An 18290-nucleotide genomic window follows, 5' to 3' on the forward strand; every position below is an offset into this window, starting at 1 on the left:
CTTCCTGCTCTGGAGCTGCCCCAGTTATAGGGCTGGTGTTCTTTGATGTCCGGACCCTCGCACTTGGAGGTCGGGAGGTCCGGGATGAGGGAGTTCAGACACCCAGCAGGGGGGTGGAGCCAGCGCCCGGGGAGGCGATGGGCGAGCGGCACCTGGCGGGGGAGAGCCATCGACACCTCTTTCCCCCATTGACTTGCCAAGTAGCCCGCTCACCTCCTGGGTGGATGGTGGTGCCGGGATGTCTGAGGCCTGGCCAGGCCCAGGGTTGAGGTCGATCGGGGGCCAGGCGGCCTCGTGGTGGAGTGTCCAAGATGGCGCCCAGGATGGGCGCGCAGGCCGGCAGTGGATCAGGCCCACGAGGTCGACATGTTCGAGGGTAGGGGTCCCTGAGGGGACGGAGGACGTGTAATGGTGGTGTGTGGTACCTGCGTGACCGGGCTCGGGCCTGGTCGGGCCGGGGGAGAGTGGCCCTTCATGTGGCCTGTCCAACATAAGGTATCCACGCAAATGTTCCCTAACTACCAAACAGATGACAATGGAGAACTAAGTAGCATCCCACGGGTTGGTATCGATGAAGAGCCAACCTCTCCTTTAGAAACCAGAACCACCAATTGACTGTCTGTTTGGATGCTTCAGTCACCTTCCTCAATTGATAGAGTATAGATTGGGTTGTCCACGTTATCAAACGGTAAAGACAGATCGAACATTACCACCAGCACAGTGCCACCCTTGGCCAAACCGGCTATCAGCATATTTCAACAAGCAGAAATGGAGTGTTACAGGCGAGTGCCTTTCAAAGAACACTTTGCACATTTTTTCTTTTATATTGTAGTCTACAAAGAAATATGGAAAATGCAGCACTTCTTGGCAAAAGGGGACCAAGGCAATGCTCCGCATAAGTTTGCATTATAGATTGCCATTAAGGATACACGTGCACAAGAAGCAAACTGCACACAAATATACCGGAAGCAGTAGCATATTTTTTAGGAGGACTACGACGTTATAGAACCCTTTCCATCTACCTCTTCATCACTGAAAATATATCACCTTGTTTTGCAGTTTTAAATAGGGTGAACTTGACCCGAAGGTATCAAAGCGCTTTACATGAGCACCAGTTGCATAATTGCATTACAGACGAGTGCCTTCCAAAGAGCGCTTTGCATATTTTTCTGATTTCTCGGAGATCGAGAAAATGAAGGTCACTTGATAAGCAGCAAGAGACAACCTATGTCGTAGTTATGTACAAATAGTAATCATTGTTGCTATTAGCAATATAAAACGGAGGAAGGCCGGCTTCTTGGATTTACTGATAACAATAAAATGTGGGTCCACCCTAGCTGGGTAAGTTTAGCAAATACATACATAACAATGCAAAGAGATGCAACAATGTAGAAGAACTGCACCGTTTAATAAAAAGTAATGCAACTGTTCAGGGAGGTTAACCCCGAGTACCCGGTCTGTCAATCGTTAGAATCCCAGCATACCGACTAAACATTTCATCCTTATGAGGGAGATTAAAATCGGGTCACCTCCACTTAGACAACAGCATGGCATCTAAAGGCTAATTATGATTTGGTTGACGATTGGGGAGGGAGGCTTTTGGGCGGTCTGTTTTAGTATCAAATGCGATCTAACCGCAGCTTGTATGATAAACAGTATATTGAAGTGCAAAAACATGAAACATTACGGAAGACAAGTACCCGTTAGACAATTGCTTTAACACCCCAACCCGCCTGTCAAATGCCACCACACGAAAGCGAGGGCGAGCGAATTCGTACGTAGCAGAATTCTTTATAACCGGTGTACAAAGGCGGAGTTAAGGAAAGCACAGGTTAAATCTTTAATGGGTCCATTCAGCTGTTCATCCCCCCAAGGTCGATTAAACGAATAGCGACCACATAATAAATATTAACTGAGCAAATAGTCTGCAGTACTGTGACAGCAAGCGCTTGGCTGCTTTCACTTTAAGTGTTTTTTATTTGTTCTTGGTAGTAAATCGAAGAACCGCCTCCACACCCCAGGTGCTGAGGATGCAGACACTGACAGGACAGCATTGGCACCAGCTTACTCCTATCGAGGGATTGTTTCGCTCACCTTCATCCAGTTCCAATGGCTACTCTGGGCTCCCCCGGAGCTCCCGGCTCAGAGCTGTCTGCCAGCAGCAGCCTCCGGCCCGGCGATGCACAGCACAGGCGTAGCTCTGTGACGGGGCAGAGGAGGGGCAAAGGGGGCGAAAATGGGATGGCACGGGAGTAAAACAGCCGGAGAAGACATAGAAAAGAGACCGAGCATGCTGAACAGCAGACTGCCATCAGACCGTAATTTGTCTACAAAACGTCGGCCATCTTGGAATATGTACGCGCCCTGCACTGCACTGAAATGAGAGGATAGTGTGGTAGAATATTCGGTATCTTGTTGGGGAAAAACAGACTTTATCCCGTTGCTTGTCCTATCTTAATGTTTATCAAAAGATTCCCTCAGGGAAGGAAAAGGGGGGACTCGGAGCTAGATAAGAGGTCCAGAGCGTGCACCTTGGTTTATAACACAATCACAAATAAGGGCCTCTTTTCTTACAGAGAAAGCTAGAGTGTGGACAGGTTATCCAAGATAGGGGTATATGTAAGGTGGCAGTCAACAGGACTGTTTCATGTTGCCCTCACACATCCCAAAGGGACTTCATCAAAGGACTGTTGCTTGGGCCGGCGCTGCAATGCCCAACAGGTCCCCCGAAGAGTCACTTTGGCGGAGATTTTTTAATGGTATGTTGTATGATGAGTTCAAGGTAGAGTCTAGGTGGGATGGTTCTTCATGTGTGATCATGTGAGTTAAAAATGATCGGGGAGGCCACTAACTACTTTTAATAACCGGACCGCCCTGTCAGATTAAAAACCCTTCTTGGTAGATGCTACCAGTAGGGTTATAAAGTCCCTTGGTAGGCTAGATGTGAGTTGCCTCATTGGGGTACAATTCTAGTTGGCCATCATGTTTCGCGCTGCTTGTGGTCAGGAGGATCCGTGGCGCTTCATCAGGACAGGAATCGTTTAGCGAATCTTCCTACCCCACAAATATAACAAGCATTTGGAATGCAATAGGTCTCGCATTTACGCAAATTTGAGCTTTTGTCATTGCAAATAACAATGCCTTTTATTTTTGTTTTAGTTTTTAAAACATAAATAAAAGGCATTGTCATTTACAATGCCAATAGTTTACACTCGCATAAATGCGAGACCTATCGCATTGCAAATGATAGAGTCTGCACATGACTTTTACAAACACCGGTGTCTCCGACAGGCTGGCATGGGGTTAGCCACAGGTCACACCAGAGGCAAGAATCTTTGAAAGGCCAGTAGGGCATAGGCAGGGTCAGTCACAATGCTTGCTCAGAGAATGGTATTACTGAAAGGTTGGAAAGGAGCCACGCGTGGGGCAAGGCCGGTGGCTTTGAAAGGCCAGTTGGACATACATGCAGGCATGTTTCTTTCAAAGGCTGGGAAAGGGATCGTTACAGGACAGGAAAGAAATTGGCAGGTTCTAATTCAGGAAGACTGGGCAGAGTTGGCTGCACATCACTTAGAGCTTGGAAATGTTTTAAAATATATATTTCAATTAATTTTAATTTGGTGTAGAAAACATGCAAAAATCACTTAATATAAAAACACTGGGATGCATTATTGCACAAAAATTTCCATTTAAGCAGACTACAGTTATGATAATAATCAACAACTGACATGATTAAGTTCCCTCTGTACTGTAAACTCTATTGGTCACCACAACTAGCTGCAAATGAGCATCTAACAACACATTGGCTCTCAATAACCTCTCCACTCTTACTACAACACTCAACTGCTGCAAAGTAAACTTTTAATTGGAAGATGCTGTTTCCCGGCTCTTTTGGCCTGTCTGGAAAATAGCCACTTCCTGCAGGTTTACCAGTCACTCCCACTCCTCCACTGATCGTCACCCTCCTACTCTGCAGGATCAGAACTGGTGGTATTTATTTTATTTTAAAAGTTTTATATTGCGCTAGCATGACCCTTAAGTATCAGAGCGCTTTACATACACACAATAAACAGCAGAAGGACATTACATTACATGGTAGGCCGGCAGTAAGGAAGCAAACCACAGAAAAAAATACAGCATGGGAGATAAATATGCAGTGCTGTGGAGGGGGAGAGAGCAATAAAATAAAAGGCAAGAGTGACATAGTCCGGTAGAGAGAGGAAACAACTCAGATAAAGAAGACTAGGTTAGTTGACGTTGGTCATGAAAGTATTTGTTTAGGAGATGGAGTTTCAGGTCCCTTTTGAAACAGGAGAAGGAGGGGTTGCATCTGAGGACTCCAGGGAGAGCGTTCCATTTCCTGGGAGCGTTGTCAGAAAACGATCGGTATTGGGTGGTTTTCTTTTTCAATTTCGGAGGAATAAGAAGGAGTGAGTTGGAGCTTCTTAGTGTTCTGGATTGACCTGCTCTACTCAGTTTGTTATTTAGGTAGTTGGGGTCAGGAGAGTGAAGGGTTTTGTGTGTGATGAAGGCCAAATTTATAGATACATCTCCCTTCCATGGGAAGCCAATTGAGGCAGTTGAGAGCTGGAGTGATGTGTTCAAATCTTTTAACTCCAGATACGAGTTGAGTGGACATTTTCAGCACTGCTCTTAGAGGGGCTAGGTGAGCTTTTGGAGTCCATGTAAGGATGGCATTCCCGTAGTCAAAGTTAGAGAGAACGAAGGATTGGACTACTGTCTTGAGGTCATCGTGGGGTAGAAAAGATTTCAGTTTCTTGAGGTGTTTTAGAGAGAAGAGAGCACTTTTTGCTGAGTTTTTGATGTGAGCCTCCAGTGATAAGTTCTTGTCAAGGGTGATGCCTAGAGACTTAACTTAGTCGGATGGGGTAAGGGGGCAGTTTAGGGCAACCAGATTTTTGAGCCATTCTTGGATTGGATGATGATTACGTTTTGGAAAGAATAGGATTAGTTCCATTTTTTCAGGGTTGAGCTTTAAGCGGTTAACGTAGAATCGAGCCTTGCGGGACCCCAAGTGTGATTTTAGTTGGTTTTGAGAGACAGGAGTTAATTTTAATTTGTTGCGAGCGGTGTTGAAGGAAGGAGGTGAACCATTTTAGTACTGTGCCATTAATGCCGGACCGTTTCGACAGGGTCTCCAAAAGGGCTGGATGGTTTACTGTGTCGAATGCTGCAGATAGGTTAATAAGGATGAGTAGGCAGGCATCACCTTCGTCTAGGGCCTTGTGAATGTCGTCGGCGACGTTGAGTATAGCTGTTTCCGTGATACAGCCTTTTCTGAAACCAGATTGAAAGGCATCAAGGACGTTGAACTCATCAATGTGACTATTGAGTTGGAGGAGAACACATTTCTCCAATGTTTTTGCAAGGAATGGAAGGTTAGAGATAGGTCTGAGGTTGTTAAAATCATTAGGGTCAGCCCCAAGTTTCTTGAGAATGGGTGTGATTTGCCCTAGTTGAAGGGAGTCTGGGACACAGCCTGAGGTGAGAGAGGCGTTGATGATAAGACCGGGGAACCCAGCATCCCTGCAGCCGGCCCCTCCCCATCCAACCCGGACATTGGCGACTACTCCGGGGTGATTCTTACTATAAGGGAATATATTAAAAACACACCATATTCAGTGGTGATGAGGTAGGTAATGAAAAAGGCGAGGGAGGGACAGAGCAGGGCAGGAGATGGAAGAGAAAGTGAGGCAGGAAAACAGGACCAGAGACAAAAAGTGCCCATCATCTGCACCGGCACACCTGTGCTGTCACAAAAATACACGTTACAGGACAAACACTAACTGCAACCTACATGCCTGATATGCACACCTAAAAAGACACACCTGCACTGCTAACTCCAACGTGGCAGCCGACACATAAATCACGTATAGATGCGCCATTTCAGGCACACGTAGTAGCCTTTTTTTAACGCCACCACACCTTCACGCTCGTGCAACTCTCCAAGCGGGGACCAACCCTTGCTCACTTTGTGTAGCTTTGCTTGTGGAAAATTGAGAAATACAAGTCGTATGTACTGGCACCAAGTTCTCACCTGTGGTGAAAGTGCACAAGGTGCACTTCACATGAGCTACGTAATAACAAACGAGGGCAGTATGTGTGCACTAAATACAGTCACAGAAAGCCCAGCAATTGCGTCAAGCCGTATGTAAATACAAAAAGTGCACTGCGTGAAGGGTTTTTGTTCAAGTCCCTCTACAGTATGTGTAATAGGGAAAGTGCACTTTGTTATGTACCGTCTGCGGCCACAAAAGTGTAGTCCTCTTAAATATCGGTAGCCACAGCTGAAAACCATGTACACTACGTATTTCCAACAACTGCACTCCATGTGCACTGTCTGGGAGTACTGGAATCTCGCCAGCGTTATCCTAGGTGCAGGGAAAGTCATTACAGAAACAGGAGTACTTTCAAATGGTGAGAAGTCCTTCAGCTGCATTCCATATGCACTATATGTATTTAGAAAAAAAGAACACTTCATGTGTAATGTCGGCGGCCATAAGAAGTGGTCTTTTGAAGTAACACAAGTTGTGACTTCGCATGTGCTGTAAACAGTCTCGCGGAAGTGCACGTTGTCTTTCGCGGCTTACTATTTGCAATAGAAAAGACAACATTATTATGTAACCACAAAAAGAGCAGCCGGCGGTTTGCAGCGGGAGATGAGCACACTCTTATGTGACGAGCATTATTGTAACGCTCTCTTCAGGTCACAGAGGCCTTGCCTGAAACACAGGCACTCCATTTTGGTATTAATGATCATTTGTGGAGGTTGTATGGAGTCCTCTCTTGTAGTCGGCTGCCAGTTCAGCTGATAAGAACAGGCTTGTAAATATGCATTCCCGTTTTACAAAAAATTTGCCATTTTTTGTTGTAATCACAGACTTCAGTGAATGATTTTGGAAACATCTCACCGGTTACTGTCCCTCTTTCAGGTGGTGTTTTTCACCCCTTTCTTCAAAGTTACGTAGATAAATTAATAACAAGAACAAACACTCACAGCAGCACCTCCGGCCAGCGAGCCACGCGCACTGCTGCCGTCCACCGATGGGGCTGCTGAGCAGCTGAAAGAAAATAGTGCTCACGGAGTATACAACGCCGAACGTGTAACCTCACAAGTAAAACATCCAGTCCGGGTGGGCGGGGCCTAAAATGGACAGGGCGGTAACAAAAAGGGACTAAAAAACCTTCTTTACAATAGAAAGCCAGTGTTTACCCTCAACTATGACGCAAGCCAATGGGAATGAGGGGCGGGGTCAAGTCCCCTTCTGAAAGTGTATTGATGACAATAAGCCCTCGCAGAGCGAGGAGCACATGCGTGCTCCAAAGCTAAGTCTGCGAGACCTAAAAAAAGGTACCCTTGCAGTGGTACCTACTTATTTGGAGTTGGTTTTCCAACCTGTCAGAAGAAAAAAGTGAAACTGAATTCTCATGTTCCTGGCATAAGAATAACTTATAATCTATTATAATCTTATTATTATCTAATAATGGACCTCTAGGAGGTCCATTATTATGGCACACAACTGTTCGTCCGGTGCTAGAGTAGCTCCCAGACATGTGAAGATACATAAAGATGCCTACAAGACACGTACAACATGAACAAATATGAAAAGCTGGTCTTTGAAGAGTATCGCGCATTAAAACAATACTTACAAAATGTCATTCAGTGGAGTTCCCAGCCCAAAGAATTCAAGGCTGGTACCTCCGTCCATCCAATGTTGGTCATGATAAAAATCAGCATGCAGTGTGAAACGGATAGGATTTCAATATGTAACTGGCACCAGTCTACATCCATCCAGTGCCACTGTCCCGAAAGTGTGGATTGGCAGTGAAGCAGTCGGCTGTTTTATGTATATGGTAAAGAGATAACCTTAATGAGTGCTGATATCACCCAAATGGACACACTGTTAAAAAGGGGAGCGTGGTTGTGTATCCCATGCTATCCATTCTTACGCATAGTTAAGCACGTAATCTTACCTCCAACGGGAGATGAAAGTACTCCTTAGGGTCCGGCAGAGGTACCGCGCTCAGTCGGGCTAGACTGGGAACAAGGGCGTCAGGTAAGTGAATGAGATATTAATCAAAGGGTCACATATGCTGTATCAGTGTATACGGGTGCAAAGACCGATATTCAGTACTCACGGTTTCTGAGTTCGATCGCATAGTCGCACCTACCCTCATCCTCTGCTGGCCCCAAATGTGGATGCAGATGAATTAGGGTACCTGTTTTAAGAAGGAATTATTGGCAAGCTGGAACCGGAATCCAAACGGACCTGGAAGTGCATCAGCACTCATATGTGGTGGCCATCTTGGAGTGGTGGTGTCCAAAAGGCTAGGGGTGTCTGCGCATGTCTGGCGGCCATTTAAGAATGGTAAAAACAAAGTGTAAATGTTTAAGGAAGTTTGTCGACATGATTGGCCGCCATCACAAAGTAGTGTACCGGTATGAGACAGAGCAATTCTATGTAGAATTTCTTCACAAATATGTGGCAGCCCTCACAAAAGAAAAAAAGTGGAAGATATGTGTCAGCAGTAAGTGCTGTAATGTGTGACAGCACTAAAGTGTACATGGTGCTGGTCACTATACTGCTGTCAAGGTAGCTTGTTAAAAGACCATCATTAAAACAGTGTACCAGAATAATGTTTTATTAATAGGTAACTCGTTAATAATGGGTGGTATGGTCTACTCTTGTGAATCTAACAGACGTCCTGTGTCTGTTGTAAATCATTTTATATGGTGTCATCATCGTTTGTGGATTTCATTACAAGAACAGAGGCTACATTATGCATTATTATTTGAATGCAGTCCAAGCAGCCGCATACATCACAATATTAAAAGGTTCCCGAATAGAAAATTAGCAACACATAAAAGGCATGAGCCATCAACAATCTGCCTCTTTTAAATGCAGCTCCAAGCTGATAAGTTCAACTTTTCTTCATACTAATAATAATTTGTTATCCCTATTTTCAAGTACCCTGGTGTGTGGCTTAATCCCACCCCCTTTCCCACTGCCGGTATATCGATCTCCAATTTACGGAGACTTCCTTGCACTCTTTTCCCTAGTACCAACCTCGTGTGGGCACATCACTCCCCCCTAGCGGTTTCCAGATTAATCTGTTTGTACTTGCTTAGCCCTTTATGTAACAGATTTCAAAGTCGAATATACTACCGTTAATTTCACCAAATTTAAGTTATTATTATGTCTGCTTACTTTATTTAATCCTTTTCCCACTTCCTTGATCGGTTATTAATGATTGTCGAGTCAAGCACTAACTCCATAATTCTTTAGTAATCACTGCGTCTGAAGTTCACTAAACACCTCTCTTCCTCAATGCAGTCTGCAGACTCTAGTACGGCTCTCCATCGCTTAGAGGATTAGAGGAACCTTCCTTGGCAACGGGGACGCAACGTCCACCCATTGCCAGGAGCCTTTCTTCTCAACGTTGTTTCCGGGCCTCCAGATGACCTAGTACACGATCGCGCTCGAGGCCGGATTACAGCATGATAACATGGCACCAGCTGAACGTGAGCAAGCGAGTGTCAGTTACTCGATGCAACTGCGATCAGCTGATGCTCCTAAAATTACCGCAAGTGACTTCTTTTTAACAACTCTAAAAAGAAAAAATATTTAAACTGGGATTAAAGAAAGATAATGTTCTTTTACTGTGTACCCAGCAATACATAGCATTTGAGTGGAATTGTTACCCTTTTAAAAGGAAATCTACTTTACTTTGGCATTTCCTCACCTACTCTGGCATTTCCTCACCCTATTCTGATATTTCTTTTACTAATTTCAAAGGGGAATACCCTATCCGAACTCTGTCAAGCTTTGAGTTGCCCATTTACTAAATCAAACAAACCTTTTATCTGCGCCATGTCTGACTCCGATTCAGATGACGCTTCCGCCCCTACTCCCAACATAGAAAATGAGGCGCTCAAAAAAATCCTTCATAAGGAAATGAGGTCCTGTATGAGTGAGACCTTGAGTCAGATCATGTCCTCAAAAAGGTCACTCCCTGAGGAGGACGAGATCACAGAAATGTTTAACCCCCACTACTCTGATGATGCCTCAGAATTAAGGGGTAAAATACTAAAGAAAAGTAAATATATTGATAAGAGCAATATGGGAGGTCCTAACACCTCATCAAATCAAGTTCAAGGTCAAGAATTTGTATAGCGCACTACTCACCCAGAGGGTCTCAAGGCGCTTGGGGAGGGGGATCATTATCTATCGAATAGCCAGGTTTTAAGTTCTTTTCTGAAGGAGATGTGGTTTTGTGTGAGGCGGAGGTGAGTGGGCAGTGAGTTCCAGGTCTTGGCCGCCAAGTAGGAGAAGGATCTACCTCCCATGGTGGATCTTTGGATACGCGGGACTGCGGCGAGGCCTTGATTGGAGGATCTTAGTTGGCGAGTGGGTGTGTAGAAGGATAGTCGAGTGTTGAGGCATTCGGGTCCTAGTTTGTAGAGGGCCTTGTGTGCGTGGGTGAGGAGACGGAAAGTTATTCTCTTGTTGACGGGAAGCCAGTGGAGGTCTTTCAGGTGGCCAGTAATGTGATCTTGGCGAGGGATGTCCAAAATGAGTCTCGCCGATGCGTTTTGGATGCGTTGGAGTTTTTTCTGTAGTTTGGCTGAAATTCCGGCGTAGAGGGTGTTTCCGTAGTCTAGCTGACTCGTAACCAGTGCGTGGGTGACAGTCTTTCTTGTCTCGGTGGGGATCCAATGGAAGATTTTTTTGAGCATACGAAGTACGTTGAAGCAGGAGGATGAGACGGCGTTGACTTGTCTGGTCATCGAGAGGGAGGAGTCTAGGATGAAGCCTAGGTTTCGTGCGTGGTCTGTGGGTATGGGTGCAGAGCCCAGATCCGAAGGCCACCATGAATCGTCCCAGGCAGAGGGGGATGATCCTAGGATGAGCACTTCTGTTTTGTCTGAGTTAAGTTTTAGGCGGCTGTTTTTCATCCATATGGCTACATCTTTCATGCCTTCGTGGAGATTGGTTTTGGCGGTGTTGGGGTCATTGGTGAGGGAAAGGATCAGCTGGGTGTCGTCCGCGTAGGAGATGATGTTGAGGTTGTGTTGGCGCGCGATGGAGGCGAGTGGACTCATGTAAACGTTGAAGAGGGTGGGACTAAGTGATGATCCTTGTGGTGCACCGCAGAAGACTTTGGCGGCCTCTGATTTGAATGGGGGGAGGCGGACTCTCTGGGTTCTTCCGGCGAGGAACGAGATGATCCAGTCTAAGGCTTTACCTTTTATGCCGATGTTGCTGAGGCGTTGTATGAGGGTGCTGTGACAGACAGTGTCGAAGGCGGCGGAGAGGTCGAGTAGAATGAGGGCCACCGTTTCTCCATTGTCCAGTAGTGTTCGGATGTCGTCTGTTGCTGCGATGAGGGCAGTTTCGGTGCTGTGTTTGGCTCGAAAGCCGGATTGTGAGGGATCGAGGGAGTTGTTGGATTCCAGGAAGGCGGCGAGTTGGCTATTGACGGCTTTCTCAATGACTTTGGCCGGGAATGGGAGGTGGGATATGGGGCGGTAGTTTTTAAGTTCAGAGGGGTCTGCTGTGGGTTTCTTCAGGAGGGCGCTGACTTCGGCGTGTTTCCAACTTTCTGGGAAGGTAGCAGAGTTGAAGGAGCAGTTGATGACATCACGGAGATTGGGTGCGATGATGGAGTCTGCTTTGTTGTAGATGTGGTGGGGACATGGGTCGGTTGGCGAGCCAGAGTGGATGGAATTCATTAGGCGGCTGGTGTCTTCAGTGGTGATTGGGTTCCAGGCGTTGAGGTAGTTGGAGGGCGGTTTAGGTTCTGAGGGGGGTGGGGAGGATTGTTCGTTGGAACTGTTTTCGAAGCTGTTATGTATGTCAGCAATTTTGTTGTAGAAGAAGGAGGATAATGAGTCGCAGAGGTCTTGGGAGGGAGTGATGTCGTTTGAGGCTGTGGTGGGGTTGGTGAATTCTTTGACGATGTTGAATAGTTCCTTGCTGTTATGGCGTTGTTATCGAGTCGATTCTTGAATGCTGATTTCTTGGTGGATCGAATCAGCTGGTGGTGTTTGCGGGTGGTTGATTTGAAGGTGGTCATGTTGTCGGTGGTTGGGTTTTTTCTCCATGTTTTCTAGAGAGTACGGCATAGCTTCTTGGATTTCTTAAGGTCATCGTTGAACCAGGGGGCCTTTTTGTTGTCTTGTTTGGTGTGATGGTTTTTCAAGGGGGCTGGATCGTCAGCGCTGTGAGTGATCCATTGTTTGAAGATGATGGCAGCTTGGTTTGGGTCTGAGTAGAGGGCGGGTGGGTTCTGGTTGAGCGATGTGAGGAGTTGGTCTGTGGTGATTTTGTTCCATTTTCTTCGGGGGATAGGTTGTGGGGGGTTGTGGGTCGAGGTGGTTCTGTAGTTGAAGTGAACACAACAGTGGTCCGTCCAATGGAGAGCTGTGGTGTGATCGAAGGAGATGTGTTTGCTGGAGGTGAAGATTGGGTCGAGCGTGTGTCCTGCTATATGGGTGGGGGTGTCAACAAGTTGTTTGAGACCGAGATTGGCCAGGTTGTCCAGAAGGGTGGTGGTGTTGCTGTCGTTTTTCTTTTCCAGGTGGAAGTTGAGGTCTCCCAGTAGAATGTAGTTCTCGAAGGAGAGGGCATGTGGACTGATGAAGTCAGTGATGTCTTCGCTGAATTGTTTACGGGTTCCTGGTGGTCTGTAGATGAGGGTGCCTCTAAGTGTGGTTCTAGGGTCGGTGTGGATCTGGAAGTGGAGGTGTTCGGCGGTTGTAAGGTTTTCGTCGGAGCTGGTCGTGATTTTGATGGGGTTCTTATGGACGATGGCAATGCCTCCTCCTGTTTGGTTGGTGCGGTCTTTCCGGATGATCTTGTAGTTGTCGGGGATGGCAATGGCGATGTCGGGTGCTGATGATGCGTTCATCCAGGTTTCTGTAAGGAAGGCGATGTCCAGTGAAGCAGTGTCGAGTAGGTCCCAGATTTCAGTGGCGTGTCTGTGGGTCGAGCGGGTGTTCAGCAGGATGCACTTCAGGTGGTGAGAGTCGGAACTGCGTTTGGAGTCAGTTGATTTGGTGTGGGTCTTGATGCAGTTGAACTTGCAGGAGTGGCAGGTGAAAGGGCCGTGGGTGCGTCCTGGGGCAGCCTCGTAGCATTGTGAAGTGCGTCCGGGGTTAAGGGCTAAGAGGGTGGCAGTGTCGTACGTTATGCGGGATGAGTGTGGTTTGCGAGGACCAGGGGGTATGGCGCTGGGCGTGGTCCAGGCGTGGACGGGCGTAGACGGGCTTACCTTTGGCGCACCTTCGGCGCGCATGGGGCGCGACCGCTGTGCGTGAACGCTGCGCGCAAAAGCATCTGTCATATGTGGATAGTGAGGGGGGAGGGGCGAGGGAGGGGCAGCTGGGAGGCGGGTGCGGGGCGGATATCCGGTCAGGTAGGCACAACAATATCAACAAAATGGCAGCGAGCCAAAGCGGGCACAAACATCAACAAAGCAAAGCAATTGAAATAATCGGACACCAAAGAAAACAGCAGGCAGCACAGCACAACTGAAAATCGCACTCTGGCAAACTAGCGCTATGAAATGTTCAGCCAAGCTAAATAAAAATAAGCAACAATCTGGCAATCTTGCCCTGCGATCTTAATTGTATAAATGAGTAATTAACTCAATATTGTAGAGGCGCGTTTGTGTGCAAGGCGAGGTAGCGGTATGCAGTCAGGCTGAGAGCGCTACGATACCGTGCAGTCAAGGCAGGGCCAGGAGCAGTGTGTGGAGCGGCCGCGTCTGAGATGATCAGGGCGGTCACAGCGAAGCCGTGGGAGCGCAGGGCCTACTGTATCAGTGGGAGGGAGGGGCAGCTGGGAGGCGGGTGCGGGGCGGATATCCGGTCAGGTAGGCACAACAATATCAACAAAATGGCAGCGAGCCAAAGCGGGCACAAACATCAACAAAGCAAAGGAATTGAAATAATCGGACACCGAAGAAAACAGCAGGCAGCACAGCACAACTGAAAAGCGCACTTTGGCAAACTAGCGCTATGAAATGTTCAGCCAAGCTAAATAAAAATAAGCAACAATCTGGCAATCTTGTGCTGCGATCTTAATTGTATAAATGAGTAGTTAACTCAATATTGTAGAGGCGCGTTTGTGTGCAAGGCGAGGTAGCGGTATGCAGTCAGGCTGAGAGCGCTACGATACCGTGCAGTCAAGGCAGGGCCGGGAGCAGTGTGTGGAGCGGCCGCGTCTGAGATGATCAGGGCGGTCACAGCACCTCAACTACTAATGGAGGTCCCTGCACCTCGAACTCCCTGGGTGTCCCTAGTGGCACAACTTATCTGGGTGTCCCTGGTTACACAAAACATCTGGTTGGCCTTAGCGGGATAAAATATCATAACACTCTTTACAATATGGGAGATAACAAATTTAATGATGTCAAGTCCTCAGACATACCTGATGAGTATGTCCTTGATCTTGATGAGGACGATCAAGAATTCTACAATCTGGAAGAGGAACTCCCATCATCCTCAACGGACAAGATCCTTGACCCCTTGGGAGAAGAAATGTTTTCCCCATTAAAACTCAAACACCCTAAAAGTTCCGAGTGGTGCCCCTAAGACCATGTTGCAAAATTAATTTAAAAATGGGTAAGAAACCTCTTAGAGAGGGACACTCGTAACATTCTTAGAGCCGAATGCTATAGACCCTCTATTGAGGACAAGACCTACGATACCGAGAAGGAGCTTCGTGTCAGTCAAAGATAGCCGCGTAAAGCCGCAGCTCCTCCGGACCTGTCCCCCATCCCCAACTATCCTGGCATAAATCCTGACTACCGAACCGACCGCTAATCGTGTGAAGGTGAGTGGTGCCAACCTCTGCTACTCACACCCCGCTGCGACATCGGGGGCCGGAGATAGACGGCACGCCCTGTGGGGCCTGGGTGCCATCCGGAGCCGGGGACTAAAGTTTGCGAGGGAGCCGTCTACGAATGTCACAACACCGGGGCCCTGCATCGGAAGTCGTCGGTCAGGCCCCGATTTGGATCTGCTCCTGCCGGTGTCCAACGGAAGGTGGTGAGGATGCGGTGCGCTGAGGTGAGGCCCCCACCCATACAACTTCGTGCAGGCGGCGAAGAAGCTGCGGGGGTAGAGGCTGTGAGGGGTCCGACCCGGGAGTTGTACGGGGGAGAGACATGGAGGCCCAGGGAGTGCGGCTGCAGGCTCAGAGCAGCGTGCAGGAGGACACCCCCCGGTGCCCAAGTGTATCTACAGGCACCAAATGTTTGATATCCTGGCAAAGTATCCCTTGGGTTTGCGACCCCCCTGCGGCTGACTGAAAGGGCCCCCGATGTGCAGCATTGAAGGAAGTGACACATGAGAGACGCCTGGCTCCGGACATAAAACTGTCGCATACAGGGCTTCCCCCTGATCGAGTGAGAGCGTATGGAGGCCAGGGGCCCCTCGAGTTTGAGACCTTGGGAGGGGCCCAGGACACAGCGGTTCAAGATAAATTGGACACCGCCTCTCTGGCCCAGCATTCCCCTGGGATTGAGTGCTGGTGCTTAGAGGTTTAACTGGCCCTTTGGGGGGCGCAGTTTCGAGACTGTGCTTGTCAGCTCACCTGTAGTGGGGCCTGAACCGGATGGAGATACTAATTGATTGCCCGCCCCCTTCTGTCTGTGTGACTAGTGAGCCATTGTCACACGGGGCGGAGTTGAGTGACCCGGGGTCCACTGAGGAGGCCATTGAGATGGCGCCAAATCCAAAGGTGATAGGCAGCAGTCCAGAACCTCTAAAGGGTCTCGGCAGGTCCAGACCAATAAACTTGACCGGTACACGATGCCTCGGGGGTCACAGCCAGACTCAAGACGGATTCAGTCGAGCGGAGGGGAGTCTGTGGGCCCGTCGGCTGAACCTACCCTGACCGATGTGATGGTGGCCATAGATGGTGTGAAGTCCTCCCTGGGTCAAACAATTGAGTCACTGGACAATAAGTTGAATGCAGTCACCATTGAGGTCAATCTCATACGTGCTAACCTCACTAAGGCGAGTGAGAAAGTTAAGTCTCTGGACATCAAGACCGCCAGCTTAACAGATGATGTTGCTCTCCTCCAGCAGGAAGTACGAGACCTCAAGGCCTCCGGCGCCTTGACCAACCGGAAACTGGACGACTATGAAGGAAGGGCTCGGCGCAACAATGTCCGCATTATTGGTGTTCCTGAGAAGGTGGAGGGCCCAGCCTCAGACCTATTGGTCGAGGAGATCATCCTTACTCATCTACAGCCCAAGGGACTAAGCAACGTCTTCAAGATCGAGCGAGCACACAGAGTGCCGGGGGGGAGACTCAAGCCGGGGGCCTCCCCGCCCAATGATTGCTAGGGTGTTAAACTTTAAGGACAGAGACGCTATCCTGCAGGGTTCCCGATTGGGGGGTCCCCTCCGATCGGAAAATACCACGCTCTCTTTCGTCCCAGATTTCACCCAGTACAGAAGCAGCGCCAAAGTTTCCTTGGAGTAAAGAAGGAGCTCAGAGATGCAGGTCTGAAATACGCGATGATGTTCCCGGCCCGGTTCAGAGTAGAAGCTGAAGGGAGGGTTTGGTTCTTCGACGTCCCAGAGGTGGTTTCGAACTGGTTGGAAAGCCGTCCCCCGGTCGGACAGGACAGGCAAGACCTTGATGAAAGTGGTGGACCCGCAGAAGAGGAATGATTTTTTTTTTTTTTAAAGTAATTTTTATTGTAGACATACAACGCTCAGGCCAGGATGTATATAAGCATGGCATTTCTAAGGTTCACAAGTATCGACCTTTTCTCGTGCGATGTACACAGCTCATGAGCCCACAACCCGGAGGTCGGGCGGCGAGAAAACGAGTGTGCTGAATATCGTCTGGTTGCAACGGTGCAGATCAATTTTATTCGCATGAAGTTGTGTATGTCTACTTTTTCGCCCTAACTTAACTACCCCAGTTAACCCCCCCCCTTATCCCACCCCAGGTCGCCCCCAACCCCCTTCCCCCCTCCCTCCCCCCCACCATCCGCTCATAGGGTCTCGTGGTAGTGTGTACCAGCGTGTGCTGTGTGGCTTGTCAGTGATCAAATCCGCGTTCCATCCGTTAGTGTTTGGGTGCTGTTCCCGTGTGTGCTAAGAGAGTCTTCCTCATCTGTGACCATAGTGTCCCTAAGGGCCTGTACCATCACCTCCCACGCTGTTGCTAGTTCTAACGCTCTGGGGTCAGGGTTCCTGCGCGCTAGCTGGTATCTATGCGTGCTGTCGCATGCTGCCCACTTCAGGAATTCATTATACCATTTCCTGTACGTCGGACCCGTTTTCGCCTTCCACTATCTGGTTATCTCCCGTTTGGCTATCATCAGTCCCATATCTACAAATTTGCTGGAGAGTTTATTCTTGGGCGGTGGGGAAACCAGTGCAAAAGGCAGGCCGCCGAGTCAAACTCGATGGTCCTCTCCGTCACTTCATTCAGGGTCTCTCCTATGGCCCGCCAGTACTCCCGGAGGGCCTGGCAAGACCACAGCATATGTTCCAGTTCCGCCCCGTCCGTTGTACAATGAGGGCACTCCGACACTGCCACCCCAAAGTATTTCTTGATTCTGCCTGGGGTCATATAGGCCCTGTGCAGCACATAGTAATGAATGAGTTGAAATCTCGCATTCCTCGTGCTGTTACGGGCGCGACGTACCAGCCGGGCCCAGGTTGTATCGGGTACATCTTTCCCAAAGTCAGCTTCCCACTTAGCCTTTAGCGTCGTGAGGGGCAACAGGTTTTCACGGAGCATTCTTGAGTATAGGCAAGTCACCGCCTTAACCGTCCCCGCTGCCATCATGGTATACTGGCAAACCATAGATGTCTCGGGTTCCGCCAGACCCCCACCTCAGTGCGCCTGCATCGCCCTGATCATCGCCGTATGCAGGAGGAATCCTCCCCTTGGCAGGTCAAAGCGGTCCAGAATATCGTGATATGAGAGGAGCGTTCCATTCTCGTAGAGATCTCCCACCACCTGTAGACCCGCCTCCTCCCATCTCTGCAGACTGGACCCCCATGGGGTAGCGCCGTCAGCATGCCCAAGGGAATTTCCGGGGCGTATGGGTGTTTCTGACCCGCCCGTCGTTGGAAGCGGTTCCAGGAAAGTTGGAATGTTCGCTGTTCCATCGTTAAGTCACGAGCGGCGATTTTCTGCTGCAGGGTTATATAAGCCAGGACATGTCTCGGCGTACCTCTAGCCCCCTCGTGTTCTGGGCCTCTGTACACTCTCGCTACCTCTTGTGTGAAT

General features: G+C 48.7%; 1 protein-coding gene across 2 annotated transcripts in view; it reads right to left on the reverse strand.

The window, feature by feature from the left end:
• The window catches only part of KLHL8 (kelch like family member 8), a 406134-nt gene extending 403876 nt beyond the window's left edge, over positions 1-2258 (reverse strand). The window contains exon 1 of one of the 2 annotated variants that reach the window (XM_086961895.1): positions 2095-2258. The gene's annotated coding sequence lies outside the window, so the exon portion shown is untranslated. Of the gene's footprint in view, positions 1-2016 lie in introns of both variants that reach the window. The other variant, XM_086961896.1, reaches the window with a different exon arrangement.
• Positions 2259-18290: the final 16032 nt, after the last annotated feature.

This window comes from Lissotriton vulgaris, chromosome 3_1 (assembly GCF_964263255.1).
Source record: "Lissotriton vulgaris chromosome 3_1, aLisVul1.2, whole genome shotgun sequence".
NCBI lineage: Eukaryota > Metazoa > Chordata > Amphibia > Caudata > Salamandridae > Lissotriton > Lissotriton vulgaris.